General features: G+C 43.4%; 1 long non-coding RNA gene across 1 annotated transcript in view; it reads right to left on the bottom strand.

Annotated features, from left to right (window-relative positions):
• LOC135396196 (uncharacterized) overlaps window positions 1-14232 on the bottom strand; it is a 160672-nt gene that overhangs the window by 29777 nt on the left and 116663 nt on the right. The window lies entirely within an intron of this gene.

The raw sequence follows: 14232 nt of genomic DNA, 5'->3' as shown, positions 1-14232 counted from the left end.
ACGGGAATAAATTCCACATCGAGGAATAAACTTCAGATCCGTACGGAATGACGCCCCTCTTCGCCAACCTATTTATCTATTTTGTCACTTATTTACTCACTTATCTTAACTGGCATAAAGATTAATAAGAGTTGAAATTGCGCTCCAAATCCCCTGCGTCGGTGAAGAACATTCGATATATGGAATGTGCTGTCGTTGAGAGTCTTTATTATCATGCTTTATTTAAAGGGAAGAGCCACAGGATGAGAGCGCAGATATTTCGAAGAGCAACTGTTCTTCCTGTCTGTTCGAAATATCGGCGGCTCTCGTCCTCAGGCTCCTCCCTTAACATTTCCATCCTGGTTCGCTGAAATTCCTACCTAGCGAGATTTATCAGGCTTAGGTATCTTTGAGCGCGATTCGGCACTACAAAGATCACAAAATTTTCAGCCGCCATCAACCTCGTACTTTTTTATTTTATCTCTTTCTCTCTCTCTCTCCCTCTCCCTCGCGCGCGCTTTTTTCTTTCCTTCTTCTTTTTGACGTAAAGACGTCTGTAAGTTCGGTTTGGTAGCCAGGTCACAATTCACGATGCAACGAAATTATGCGGAATTTCATGACGCGATAACTCCGTGAGTAATATACCGATCGCAAGCAACCAGCAACAATTAATGTCATTGTGGCGGCTGACGCAATCTCTGGGTGTGGCGGGCGAATGCGAGACAGACGGAAATATAGGGGTGCGCGTACCTTGCGGGCAGTCTATCTTGCGAACGCGTGAAGCTAGGATGCCGACCGAGCTGTCGTTGGAAAGAGCTTGACAGGTTCTACCTGGACCGGCGCTTAAGCTAAGCAGACAATCGCATGCGTTAGAAAACCTTTATCGTGAAAGATGAGTGTGAGGTACTCGTCAAGATCATACGCAACATGCAGCGACAGATCAAAATAGGTTTGGGATACATTGATAATTTAAGTGACTGTTTCAAAATAAGATCTCATTGAAAGGAGTATTGACGTAAGGTGGTGGTGGTGGTGGTGGTGGTGGTGGTGACGACATCGGCTTGCCAATATAGAGTAGTGCTGTGTTCTTTTCTCATCACGGTGGAGTGATTCTCGCTTCAATGCCGCGAAATGGCTACGCCTAGACCATAGTCGGATGTAAGGGTGAACAACTGTTTCCACAAATTCGTGTTTAATTAACAATAACAGTAGATGATTAATGGTAATTATTATATATAAGAAGCACGCTGACATGTCAACAAGAACAACAACTACATAAATGACGATGCGATGAGGTGATATAATGTGGTGGGTTATATGAGGTGGGTTAATATGTGAGTGGGATGACGGTGAAAAAAGTGAATAGACAAAAATGCTCCTTTGAAGTTGACATTATGACTATGAGAACAAAGCAAGGGCAAACGCATTTGGCTCCCCCGCCTGGCCTGTTGTCACTTCAGCAATTGTCTTTTATACACCCCTTCCATCAAAGATTCCTCATGTGAACTATACAGCCTAAAAGCCACCAACGCTTTAAGTTTATAGGAAAGTACTTCTTTTCGAATACTTTTCTGCACAATCCAGTATTCTCACACAATCTGACACAATAATTCTCCGAGTGTGATAGCAAGTACACGGTACCATAAATACCACACGTAGCAGTATACGTTAACAATGAAGTTCTCAGTGATGTATATTTCGCTCCGTCTTTAGCGAACGCCAGTCAAACTATCAAACCTATAGACTTACCTCTCGTTAAATATTTCTGTCCTATCGCGATGGGATGATCAACACTGTCACCAAAACCGGCTGAGGACCGGTAAGATCCCATAAAGAGTTGACACGGATTTTTCTCGGAAGGCGAATATATTCCGTTCACGCTTTGGCCATATTCCTTATAGTAGCTTCGAATAAACTGTATACACAGGAGTGGCCGACACTGCCAGTTAGAAATATGCCGTAATATGAACCGTAACCCGCCCATAAAATCAAACGCCCCTGTATCAACATCAAACTGGTAATTTGGCAGAAACGTGATGAATAAGCAACAAGCTCCTTTAGAAAAGCTTCTACTTTTGTTGTTTGCATTTTTTAGTAACGTCTGCTTTAACATTAGCTGTTACAAAAATTCCAATTATGTCCTCCGTCTCTGCGTGTTGGCTCTGTGAAGTGCGGTAGGGTCCTGTGGCTACCACGGGAAAACATCCCATGTCATCATCACTTCTCCTTCATTTATTGTTGTTGTTGTTGTTGTGTGTTGGCCAATCACATGTATGAGATGCCCGAATATGCCTATACTTTCCGAATTGCGAAAGCTATTGGACACGCCCCACGGTTTTTCTTGTTCTTTGTTTCCTAGTGATGACAAATAAACAAAAAAAAATTGACAAGTGACTGATTTGACAAATTTTGATTAAAAGCGATCGGATTTGACGTGGAATATATAAATCCGGATTTAACATGATTTGACTCGCGGACACAACCTCAAATCTAGGCCTGATTTATTTATTTATTTATTTATTTTTTGAACTGGTAAACTCGGGATCTAATCTGAATACGGTGTGTATCGTCTATCCACGGTGGATTAGACGGTATTCAGATTAGATCCCCATTTTACCAGTGCACTGGTGTGCACGGGGGACAACCTCAAACGTTCCCAAAGCGATGCTCATACAGCGGGTAGTGCCACGCATGCACTGGAATATTCCAGAGCCTCTAAGGAATATTTTTCGTACCTCTACATAGCTACATGAAACGTTGCAGAAAAATATCGACAAAAGAAAAGCGATGAAGTAAACCATAAAAAATGCAGAGGGCGGAACAAAGCCAATATAGCTTCTTATAACGAACTGTACGAGGAATGTCTGCAGAGCGATGAAATGAAAGGGCACCCACTGAGACAATTTTCTCCGCCAGGTGTTATCAGAGCGCCTTTTCTATTTCAGGTGGGTCTCTCCTTGTAAGAAAAACAGTCGTACGTCTTGTGGAAACGCCTTATGAAAAGCATGCTTTATCGCCGAGCTTTTCATAGCGAGGGGATTTCGTATAACGCTCTCTTCAATTCTTTGAGTGTTGTCGTAACGTAGAGGGTGCGATATTGTACAAATTGACGAGTTCGTATTGCTTGATATTTCTAGCCATAGCAACTCTTTACGAGAATAATGTTCGAACAGATTTAATTGAGATTTATTAAATGCTTTAGTTATGCTTTAGATACAGGGTGTACGGTCCATGCAAACTCTTCCCAAGCAAGGTGGTTCTCCACAATATTTATATATGGTGCTATAGTCCACTTTATCGGGCAAAATGTGCAAGCTATCAATTTCGGAAATGGCGAGAAGTAGTAGAGGCATTGTGTCGTCAGAGAAACAATGGACGTGATGAAACCGCACTGACTAAGTCACAGCACCCTCTACCTTTGTCGTCTGCAACTATCCGCCATCTTATTTATTTATTTATTTATTAATAATACCTCAAGGGCCCTTGCGGGCATTACATGAGGGTACATAGTTGGCATATGGAAAAGATGAAATGATGCACAGCAAACATCAGGAGAACATAAATGTACGTAGATGATTTCGAAATGTGTCTGTATTATCGATGATGGCCAAGGCTTTGGGAAGGTCATTCCAATCTTTGCTGCTGCGGGGGAAGAAAGATTCCAGGAAGTATGACGCGTGGGCGACATGCAGCTGTACTTTCATAGGGTGATCTCGACGCCGAGAGATGTGTGAAGCAGGTGAGATGTATGTGCTGCTCAATGGTGGAGAATGTATGAACTTATGAAAAAGACAAAGACGGGAGAATTTACGACGCGAAGCAAGTGGTGCCAGGTCGAGGGAACGCTTTAGTGATGTGACGCTAGAGTGAAAAGAGTAATCACTAAGAATAAACCGTGCGGCTCTATTCTGAACTGCTTCTAACATGTCACAAAGGTATGCTTGGTGTGGATCCCAGATTGAGGCAGCATATTCGAGCTTCGGTCGCACGAGGGTGGTGTAAGCTTGCAGTCGGACAGAAGGAGGAGATAACCTAAGGTTGCGCCTAATGAAGCCAAGGGTTGAATTAGCGGAGCATGTGATATTTTTAATGTGTCTTAATCTTGTGCGTCACATCGGGGAATGTTACGTTCTGTAGGCCGTCAGTAACAGACCTTTTTGGGACAACGTAATGTGAAGTAAGCTGATATTTTACAAAGAAGGTCTCCGAAGTGAAAGGTCTACATTTCACCCCCCATCACAGTGGAAAGCTACGTAGGAGTTCTCTCCGAGAAGGAAGACCTCATTATACAGGTCGCGTCTCCGTCAATAACGATATACAATTCGGTCGACTATTTTTTAATCTCGAACGACAATTATGCACAAAATATCGCCAAAAGTATGTCACATTTGTTGTGTTACCTTGTCAGGACATCCGAATCTTTACCGCCTTCCATCTCAAATACTTTCACATGGCACACTTACGCCAAACATGACTGAGCGCACGTACCGGGTGCTAGTATTGGTCGTTTTTGCCGATGCCTTCTGCGTCGCTAATATTCCATTGCTGGACGTCGTCAACAGGATGACTTAGCCGTCAACCAATTTTTAAATTGTTCCTGTCACCAGAAGCATTTAAAGGAAGTTCCCTAGTGGAGCCAGGTATATGGTTCCATTCAGGAATCGTGCGTGGAAAGAAGCTATATTTAAATACACCAATACGTGCGCGGAAAGGTACAATACTTTTATAGTTATTATAAATTATATTAGATTACTATCACTGCTTACTAAACCTTTCCAGAACCCGCCACTTAGTGCGTGAAGTCATACCTGAGTAAGGAAGACGCTCGAGAAAAAATGCATGCGATAACGCTTCATGATAAATAGAACCTCTTTGGCTTAAACTGATTGATTTTTTTTTTTACTTATGATAAACACAAAGCAAAGTCATCTCCACAAATATGTAGTACGTAATTCCTGGATTATCAAAGCACATGCGCACGGGATAACATCCACACCTTATCATCATCGACTTCTCCTCAACATATGTGCATCTCGCGAAGATCATTCGGTTGGAGATGATGCGGGATTGCTTCACCTGCTCACACTCAGAGAACAAGGAGCAGTCAAAAACAGGGACAACTACACAAGAAGACACACAAACAGAGGCTCCACTATCAACAAGTTTTTACTGAACTACACAAGCACATTTATAACCAATGGTATAGAGGGGGAAAAGGGGGGGGCAAAAACGGAACACACGTGGGGGCCATAAAAACACGAGGAACAACCGGATCTAACTACTCACATCCAGCTTTTAGTCTGCATTCCAAGAACCCAAACTCTTCCCTTGTTAGCGATATCGACGGCTCACTGACACATTTATCAGACCCATACTTCATTATCAAAAAGGCCTCGAAAATTTCTCTTTCATTCTTGGATTTGAATCGTCCTCTAATCTTTGTTCTCGGAAACTCTGGAACGCAACCGCAGACCCTTACGTGTTCATGCACGGTACCCCCACCCGTTTTATTTACACAATTCTTATGTTCCATTAAACCTTCATCTAGGCACCGGCCAGATTGGCCGACATAAACCTTATCACACGAAAGTGGGATTTCATAAACAATGGACCTTTTACATTCCACAAGAGGACACCTATGCTTCTTCTCGCACTCTAGTGATACCTGTTCTTGATTCGTTAACCTAACGAGAGAAGATAGCCTAGAAAAAGACTTAAAAACTACAGGTACACCGAACCTTCCTGCCAATTTTTTTAAATGATGCGACGTTCTATGAATATATGGAATCACCCCCGGTCTACCTTCCAATCTTACATGGGAACTCTTTAGACCCTTAACCTCTGTAAGCAACCTACGGAGGATCATCAGCAGTACCTGCCGAGAAAAACCAGCTTCTTCAAGGCGGTTCAACTGTAGCACAACGCTTTCAGACATGGTATGCACACAAGATTTCTGGAGGGCCTTCCTAACACAGGTCAATCCTATCCCATTTTTTACTACTTTTGAATGGTTCGACCCAAAGGGTAACACAGGTTTCCTGGACCTTTGTTTGTACTGCCAACAAATATGTTCTGGAACGCAACCGCAGACCCTTACGTGTTCATGCAAGGTACCCCCACCCGTTTTATTTACACAATTCTTATGTTCCATTAAACGTTCATTTAGGCACCGGCCAGATTGTAAATAAAACGGGTGGGGGTACCTTGCATGAACACGTAAGGGTCTGCGGTTGCGTTCCACAGTTTCCGAGAACAAAGATTAGAGGACGATTCAAATCCAAGAATGAAAGAGAAATTTTCTAGGCCTTTTTGATAATGAAGTATGAGTCTGATAAATGTGTTAGTGAGCCGTCGATATCGCTAACAAGGGAAGAGTTTGGGTTCTTGGAATGCAGACTAAAAGCTGGAGTTGAGTAGTTAGATCCGGTTATTCCTCGTGTTTTATGGCCCCCACGTGTGTTCCGTTTTTGCCCCCTTTTTTCCCCCTCTATACCATTGGTTATAAATGTGCTTGTGTAGTTCAGTAAAAACTTGTTGATAGTGGAGCCTCTGTTTGTGTGTCTTCTTGTGTCGTTGTCCCTGTTTTTGACTGCTCCTTGTTCTCTGAGTCATGTACCAACAAGCCCATCAAGCTACTCTAGTCTTCACCTGCTCGTCGCCAATGGGGTTGAACGACAACATGGTGCGTAAACTATGGCGTAAACTATGCTCCCATATTCTAGCCACTCTCAGCTTCACGGTCCATTCCAAGCTTGCCGCTCAGAGCGAAGGTAAATTGCCCGCGACGCTCTCCGGAGGTCCGCGTGTGACGTATCGTGAAGAGGGAAGCATTAGCGTTAATGTGCGTGGGATTACTTGAAGGGAGCTTCACCCTCAGAGCCGTACGTAAGGATAGAGGCCTGTCAGCTGCGGTATCTCGTATGGAAGATACGCCCTGGCATCTTCCAAAGTGCATGTGAGTGCTCAAATGTACGTGTTGTAACATAATGTTGGGTGAATGACAAAGAATTCCGAAGCGGGATGGGGGTCCAAGCCAAGTCGGTCGTACTCATGCGATCTAGTTTACGTTCGCTTCTGGGAAGAGGTGGCGGCACCGTCAGAAACCTGTTTTCTTTGTTTCGCTTTCCTCGTGCGCTCTAACGAAGTTATGTAATCGGCGCCAGCGTGCAGAACATGCAAGCAAACGACAAAGCCAAGTTTTCGTTCGTAGGGATCTGGTAAACTGCAGTAAGTTTGTCGAATTTGTTGATTGCAATCAATTCTTGGACTGTTACTGTAGGGAATGACATCATTTTGGCCCAGATATCGCGACCGTGCGTGCCGAGAGACGCGATTTTGTTGCATCTCCCTCCCATAGACTTCCATATATTGAAAATTTCACAAACTTTAATTCACCAAAAATCGGTGGATCGCTCCTGGCCTGCAAAAAATGTTTCATTCCCTAGATAAATACGAGAGGAACACGGCTGTGCCTGCTTCGTGTAGAAATTTAGCGAGGTTTCCGAGAACCCTGTGAACAAAAATTCCCCATAGACTTTCTTAAGAAGTGAGTCCGCCCTAGTTACTTAAATGCTGCCAACCATTAGGATGAAAACACTCAGACATCACAAACGTTGGAAACACACGCCACTCATCATCTCCAAAATAAAGTTACTGTCACGAAGCATAGTGAAGCCCTTTGAAGTTGATTAACGAGTTTTCAACTAATTGCAATGCGATATAGAATTGTACACCTACTAGACACACGCGCACACACATATATATACTGTATGTATATATATTATATTGGGGCAGCGGTTGGGACAGGATAAAAAACGAGAGGCAGACAACTAAGGTATAGGAAGTAGGAAAAAGGGAGAAAAGTTATTTATTCACATGTGAAAAGTTAAGGGACACGTCGACGTTGCGGCGGAAGCTCCGCCTTCGTCAAAACTGAGGGGCGACAGTGAATGCTTGGAGCTTTTGCGCGTGTCTAGAATGACGTCCGAATCAGGAGGGCCCCGCCACTTTTGAATTTCAAACACGTCTAGTGAAATGTACTTGTTTCTTTTTTTCCCCCTCATTACATATATATATATATAAAGATAAGATGGTGAGATTCTTTGCACAAAATATATATTACATTGGAATTCCTCGCCTCGGTTCGCTGCAGCAATAATTAACCATGACCAGTTTCACTCTGTCATTACACATCATTACAACCGTTTGACCCCAGTACTTACCTTCATTTTTACTTTCCCTTCCAATATATTGAGTGCTTCACCCGTCAATTCTTGGGTCTCTGTATTATCAATGTGCCACTAAATTATATTATTACCTCTGTATTGCATGTTTGTATTGTATTCACGTACCCGTTTCTATTAACTTATGTTATGCAATTCTTCACAATGTTGTTCGGCCAGGTCTCTCTGCCCCCGTGTAAAGCCCTTCCCTATGGGCTGCAGCGAAATAAATAAATAAATAAAAATAAATAAGCTGAAACGCTTTCGAATATTTCTCACAAGCGCAAGTGTACCCAATGCCAGTGACTACACACCAATAAGCATATTTCCGTATACATAATATCAAATAGGATTTGATGCAACACAGGAAATGATTCCCAGCAAAGTGTCTTAAGGCTAGACCTCAAATCTTGCAGGAGAGACGCTAAATCAACTTAACCTTTTCAGTTCTCCTTTTCTCTATTTCTTTCCCTAGAGGGTGACCTTAACGAATGTCGTCTTCAAACGAAATTTCGTCCTCGAAATGTTCCATTAATGCGTTTCGGGAGATCGGAGCAAAAAAAAAAAAAAGGGGGGGGGGGCAGGAAACGTTTCTGTCCCAAAAGCAAAGGTTTCTCGAGAAAAGACCTAAGAAGTATTCACCTCTGAAAAGCTATGAAGCAATTCCGTTCCAGCGAAAGAAAAGGTGCAATCTTTGTAGAGGGCACGAACTTTGTTTCACTATAGAGATAGACACAAAAACGGCGTTCCTTATTTAGACGAGAGAGGACTCCAGTCGTATACGCCGAAACTTTAGTTTAGTAATGAGAACCTGGCAGTATAAGCACACACACTATATGAGTGGATTCTTGTAAATCAGGCCTCTTCAGGGGAGACTATATATAGGTTCGATGAATGAAGGTTTTTATTTATTTATTTATTCGTTCATTCATTCCAATAAACTGTTGGGTCTTAAGTAGGAGTAGGACGCAATTTGAGTAACTAAACGAAATACAAAAATAGAAAGTATGGAAAGCAACAGAGCACACCGTAGGCAGGCAGATTTTAACCATCAGGAATAGGAGTTGTTAATACCCCGAAAGAGGTACGTGGATTACACGAGCCAATTAGAATGGTGCAAGCGAGTTGGTGTACTGTAGAAAGAGGTAACATTTCCTTGAGTTTGAGGAAAACACAATACGAAGAGGACAACACAAGACTCTCGTGCATGTCCTCCCAATCTGCCGAATCCCAACTCGCCGAATGCTTTGGAGGCCAGGAGACAGCCGTAATCCCTTGACCTCCAAATGTGCTGGTTCGACTGGCCGAATGACCGACATGCACCCTTCCCAGTTCACCGAATTTACCTTATTACCGTGACTTAGTGGCTAAGACCATCGCCTTCCACATCGAAATTGAGAGGTGACCCGACTGCCCTGTCTGGATATTTTCTCTGGGTTCTCCTCGGATGTCGGTAATGTTTCCTATGAAGGTGGGCCAGGGCGCACTGTCCTCCCAGCACGGCCGGTGAGAGAAATTACAGACCCCGGGGATGCAGGACTACGGAGTCCTGTCCGTACCCCCTCCTCACGTCCCCTGGTGTTTGCAGCTGTCGGGCATTGGGTCGGGTTCCTCTCTCATGGGGCTTTCCATTGCCTTGACAAGTATTACGCTTTCGCTGTAATTGGTTAATAAGCGATTATAGAGGGTTTCAAAATCATCCTCATAGCCAGCCACAACGTTACTACTACGGGACCTCTCACGACAGTGACGCAGAGCTTACGGCTTCAAGGTTCAGGAGTTGAAATAAAATACCTTTAAAATATTTAAATGAAAAGCACAGAAAATTTAACGGACTGAAATGTCTCGAAGAGATATTTTTCTTACTCTAAATAAAACAAATTACTAAACAGCACACATATTGTTAATGAAATAATGTCGAGAAGACATGCGAGTTGTTGGCAAGGATTCAATGCGAAAAACCCGGAGACCAGGGTACATAGAAAGACCACACACCAGAGAAGTTTGATCCAGAGATGTCCCCCTTTGTTACTCTGGCCATGGATAAATTTATCGTCCCCCTATTAAACTCTTCAGCTGTGGTATTATCTGCATGTGCTGCTACGTTTCCTATATAGTCGGGGGTTTTTCTTCATAAATATTGCTAATGGTATTGCGATTGGTGGCTGTCATCTTTCAACATAATTTCTAGTTTTCCAGCCACTGTTCACTAAGGGATTCAATGATTCTCGCACGTTTCCTATCGTCATTTGCCACTATACCGAACTCGCCGAAAAGCTCCTATATCATTTCCCAGCTTGCCGAAATGGGGTTGACCTTTCCCCTCAAAGGTAATCCTCTTAACTGCATTCGGCGAACTGGGATTCGGCAGATTGGGCTGTGACCCCCTCGTGTTGTCCTCTTCTATTGTGTGTTCCTCATACTCAACGAAATGTTACCTCTTTCTATAGATTTTATACTGGACAGGATAACCTTTATTGGGGGACTATAAGCCTACTTGCGTATCCAGTTGTACAGAGTGGACCACCTCATGTGTAAATCTACCACAAGTCTTTTTGAAGTAGTATTAACTTCACGGAATGCGACCTCTAATAATACTAAAACTGGACAACTGCAAGTTGCGGTCCACTATTATTCCGATTGACTGCGATGCTGGAAGGCTCTGCGAAACAACAGCCAAGAAATTTTGCTTTTTTTTAATTCCGTGTTAGCACCGCGAAGCAACTGTGGCTAGGAGCGGCGTACAGGTGTGGACAGGTGGAGAGAGGACAACAGGAAGGAGTGAGGGGGAGGGTGGGTTTTGCTTTGTTTATTATGATTCAACTGCCCAACCATCTAAATATCGCGTTTATACCAATAAAAGCAGGTGGTGCATATATCTGTTTCCCACCTCCAACAGCAATTGTTTCCTTTTGTTTGTCTGTTTTTTCTTGCTAGCGCCGCGAAGCAACTGTGACTAGGAGCGGCGTACAGGTGTGGACAGATGGAGAGAGGACAGCAGGGAGGAGTGGGGGACGGGGGGGTTAGTATGCGTCCTGGGCCGACTTCAGGGGGAACTGTGCCGACATTCGTCCGGAAACTCTGCGGGAAACCCAGGGAAAACCTCAGACAGCAGAGCCGGCGGTACGATTTGTTGTTATCCAAAATTAATAATAACAGCACAATACCATGGGCAACACGGGTTGCACAACGCAGCACGTAAACAATACAAAGCAACTTGTAAAGTGACTCGTATCTATCAACGTGGTATATATGATTAAAATAGTGATTGCGAAGTGGGTTAATATCGTGAGGTGGGTACGAAGCAGCCGTCGGCAAAAGGAAATCGTCATTCGTCGCCGCGGGAGCATCAGCGCGAAATGGCAAAGAAAAAAAAAAACATGCGAACGGATAGGAGATGCGAGATGTTTGCTCATTTTCTGCATGGAAAACTTTCTAGAAAAAGTTTGAAACGTAAACAGCTCAAGACCCATTACTTTTCTCTCTCTCTCTTTCTTTCTCTCTTATGTTGTCACTACAAGATGTCTAAACAAGGCTTAAGGAACAGGATGGATGTTTTGCTGTCTTTTCTTCTTTCAGCGAACCTCGTTGATTCATCATAATTTTCGCATCTGCTTGGAGATGAAAAGAATATTTACGGAAGTTTTGTTGTTCATGTATATGTTGTTAGCCGTGCGTTAGAATTATGACTGGTTTACAGAAGCACCGAAACACGTGCGTAGGTTTATTGGCAGAAAAAAAAAGGGAGAAGGAAAGATAAAAAGGGAAAGGGGCCCCGACCTTGAACGTTCACTGAGCGATCATTATCGTTATATTTAAAGCTCGCGCGCTCCAAAACCGCTTAGGGTCGCGCACACAGCTCGTGGCGAGTCACGGGCCGAAGTGTTGCTTTTAACGCGTATTATGGGATGACGACAAGTTGAAGATCGGGCCCCGGGAATACTGAAGACGATACGGGATACGATGAACGGAGCGACCAAATCGATGTCCTGCAAGCTGATGCACTGCACTCTACGAGAGGTTAACATGACTGCAAGAGGATACGTTACAAAACCAGGTTACGCACAATTCCCACCTTAGCGTGGCCGTCTACGGCAAGCAATCCCATCACCACCATCACCACCACCACCTACGCATGATTGACTTGTAGCATGTTCGGAAGTGTTATCGCGAACAGTTTTCGATTCCCTCAAACTGTGCCAAAGATAACCACAGCACGACATGGAACAGTCGGTACAAACTGCATATAGGCTGTACGTAGCGTTATATGTGCACGTATTTTTCATAGTGAACGTCGCTGCGCGGCTCTTTTCCTGCATGGCATTGGAACCAGCTTTATTTGTGCACAATCATTTATCGAGCGAGTCTTCAAGCTCGCATTTCATGTCACGTGTCTCACGGTCGGCATGCGTCCAGGATTACGTTCAATCAAGCGAGGGCCGCTCGGGGCTTGATGAAGTTATCCCCGTAATCCTCGTTTGATGTCCCACACGTGCAGGTAAACACCCGTGGACGTATGGAAGAGCAGTATAAAGACGTGTAAAAACCACTGTAAAAGCAGGTGGCCGGGTCGCTCTAGCTACTTTACTCGATTTCCTTACCAATTAAAAGGTCCTTCTCGAGTGTAGCCGGATAAAATGCCCCCATTTGGCGCAGCTCCACGAAGTATGCGCAGAGAAAGGAAATCCCTCGATAAACAGGGCGTACTTGAGAAGGGCGTCAATGACATATTAATTAGTTTAATTGGGTAAGGAAATTGAGTAAAGTAGCTAGAGTGACCCGCCACCTGTTTATACAGTGGTCTTTACCTTAGCGTGACTCTTAATAAGTAGTCTTTAAAAGGTTTGTTTTGTTTGTTTGTTTGGTTATTATTGACCTGCAAAAAGGGACCACACCCCCGTCTAGGCAGAGCCACAATAAAATACACACAACGCAACATCATTAAAAGCAGCACAACAATACAACAACAACAAAAAAACACACCAAAAAGCACGCAATACAATAAAAAAAAACACTATAACATCACGTCCCGCATATACTGTAATAACAAGCACATCAAAACACAACGTCCGTAAGCAATCGTATCAAGCGTCCGTAAGCGTAAGGTGACCGAATCAGACGTCCACAGCCGTTTGAGCAACAACGTCATTGCAGTAATATCAACCCAGATATGACATTAAATTGACACAAGAAAAGATATATTCGCTGCAGCCTTACGATTGCCCTTACGTAGCGTCCTCACGTCTGCGTAAAGAGTGTTAATTAACGATAAATAAACCAGTAAAATTTTATATATTGATTACTTGAAACGCATTAACCACAGCGAGTCAAACTTCTTCATGAACGACCGCCTTTTAAAGCATGGAAAATTAATTAGTGAAAAAAAAAAAGTGATCTCACGAAGCTGATGTTATTCCATGTATAGAATATCATCACCTTCGTGGGACCTTTCAGTCACCTCATCATATGATATCACATACTGAGAAGTGAGTAGTGAGCCACAAATTAAGCGGAAAATTCCCTGAGTCATCGTCACTTAATTCATTTTTTGTTGCCGTTCACGGGATCTAGACTGGGAAATTGGAACTATCTCCGAAGTCAAAGAAACAAAAGCCTAAGAGAATCTTACTGTGGTCAAACGTTGCCATTTATGGATAAATAGATTGTGTCAAAAACAAATTAGTTGTAGGTTGTATGTTCAGATACCGTCCCTGACTGGGCTTGCTTTGTGACGTAACGCAATAAATACCTTATTATGTGCAATCTGGTCCTACTAATCTGACTCCTCCATCCTTACTTGTTTCATAACCCGTATCGTATAATTGCAACACTTCAGTCTCTAAAGCAGTAGCCCTCGAATAAAAACTTTCCCGGGCGAGTTCGTTAATGAGGTGTCAACGGAGACGCCACAGGTGCCTATTAGAAATGATTTCGTCAGAGTCTCCCGCGGTGAACGCTATACGAATGGAGTTTTGGCCGCTTATTCGAAGAATCAGGTGGCGATCATCATATTGCAGAGTAATGTGTTCCG

This window comes from Ornithodoros turicata, chromosome 5 (genome assembly GCF_037126465.1).
Source record: "Ornithodoros turicata isolate Travis chromosome 5, ASM3712646v1, whole genome shotgun sequence".
Taxonomy (NCBI): Eukaryota; Metazoa; Arthropoda; class Arachnida; order Ixodida; family Argasidae; genus Ornithodoros; species Ornithodoros turicata.
The sequence above is the reverse complement of the archived record's forward strand: the minus strand, read 5'-3'. Positions and strand labels throughout refer to the sequence as shown.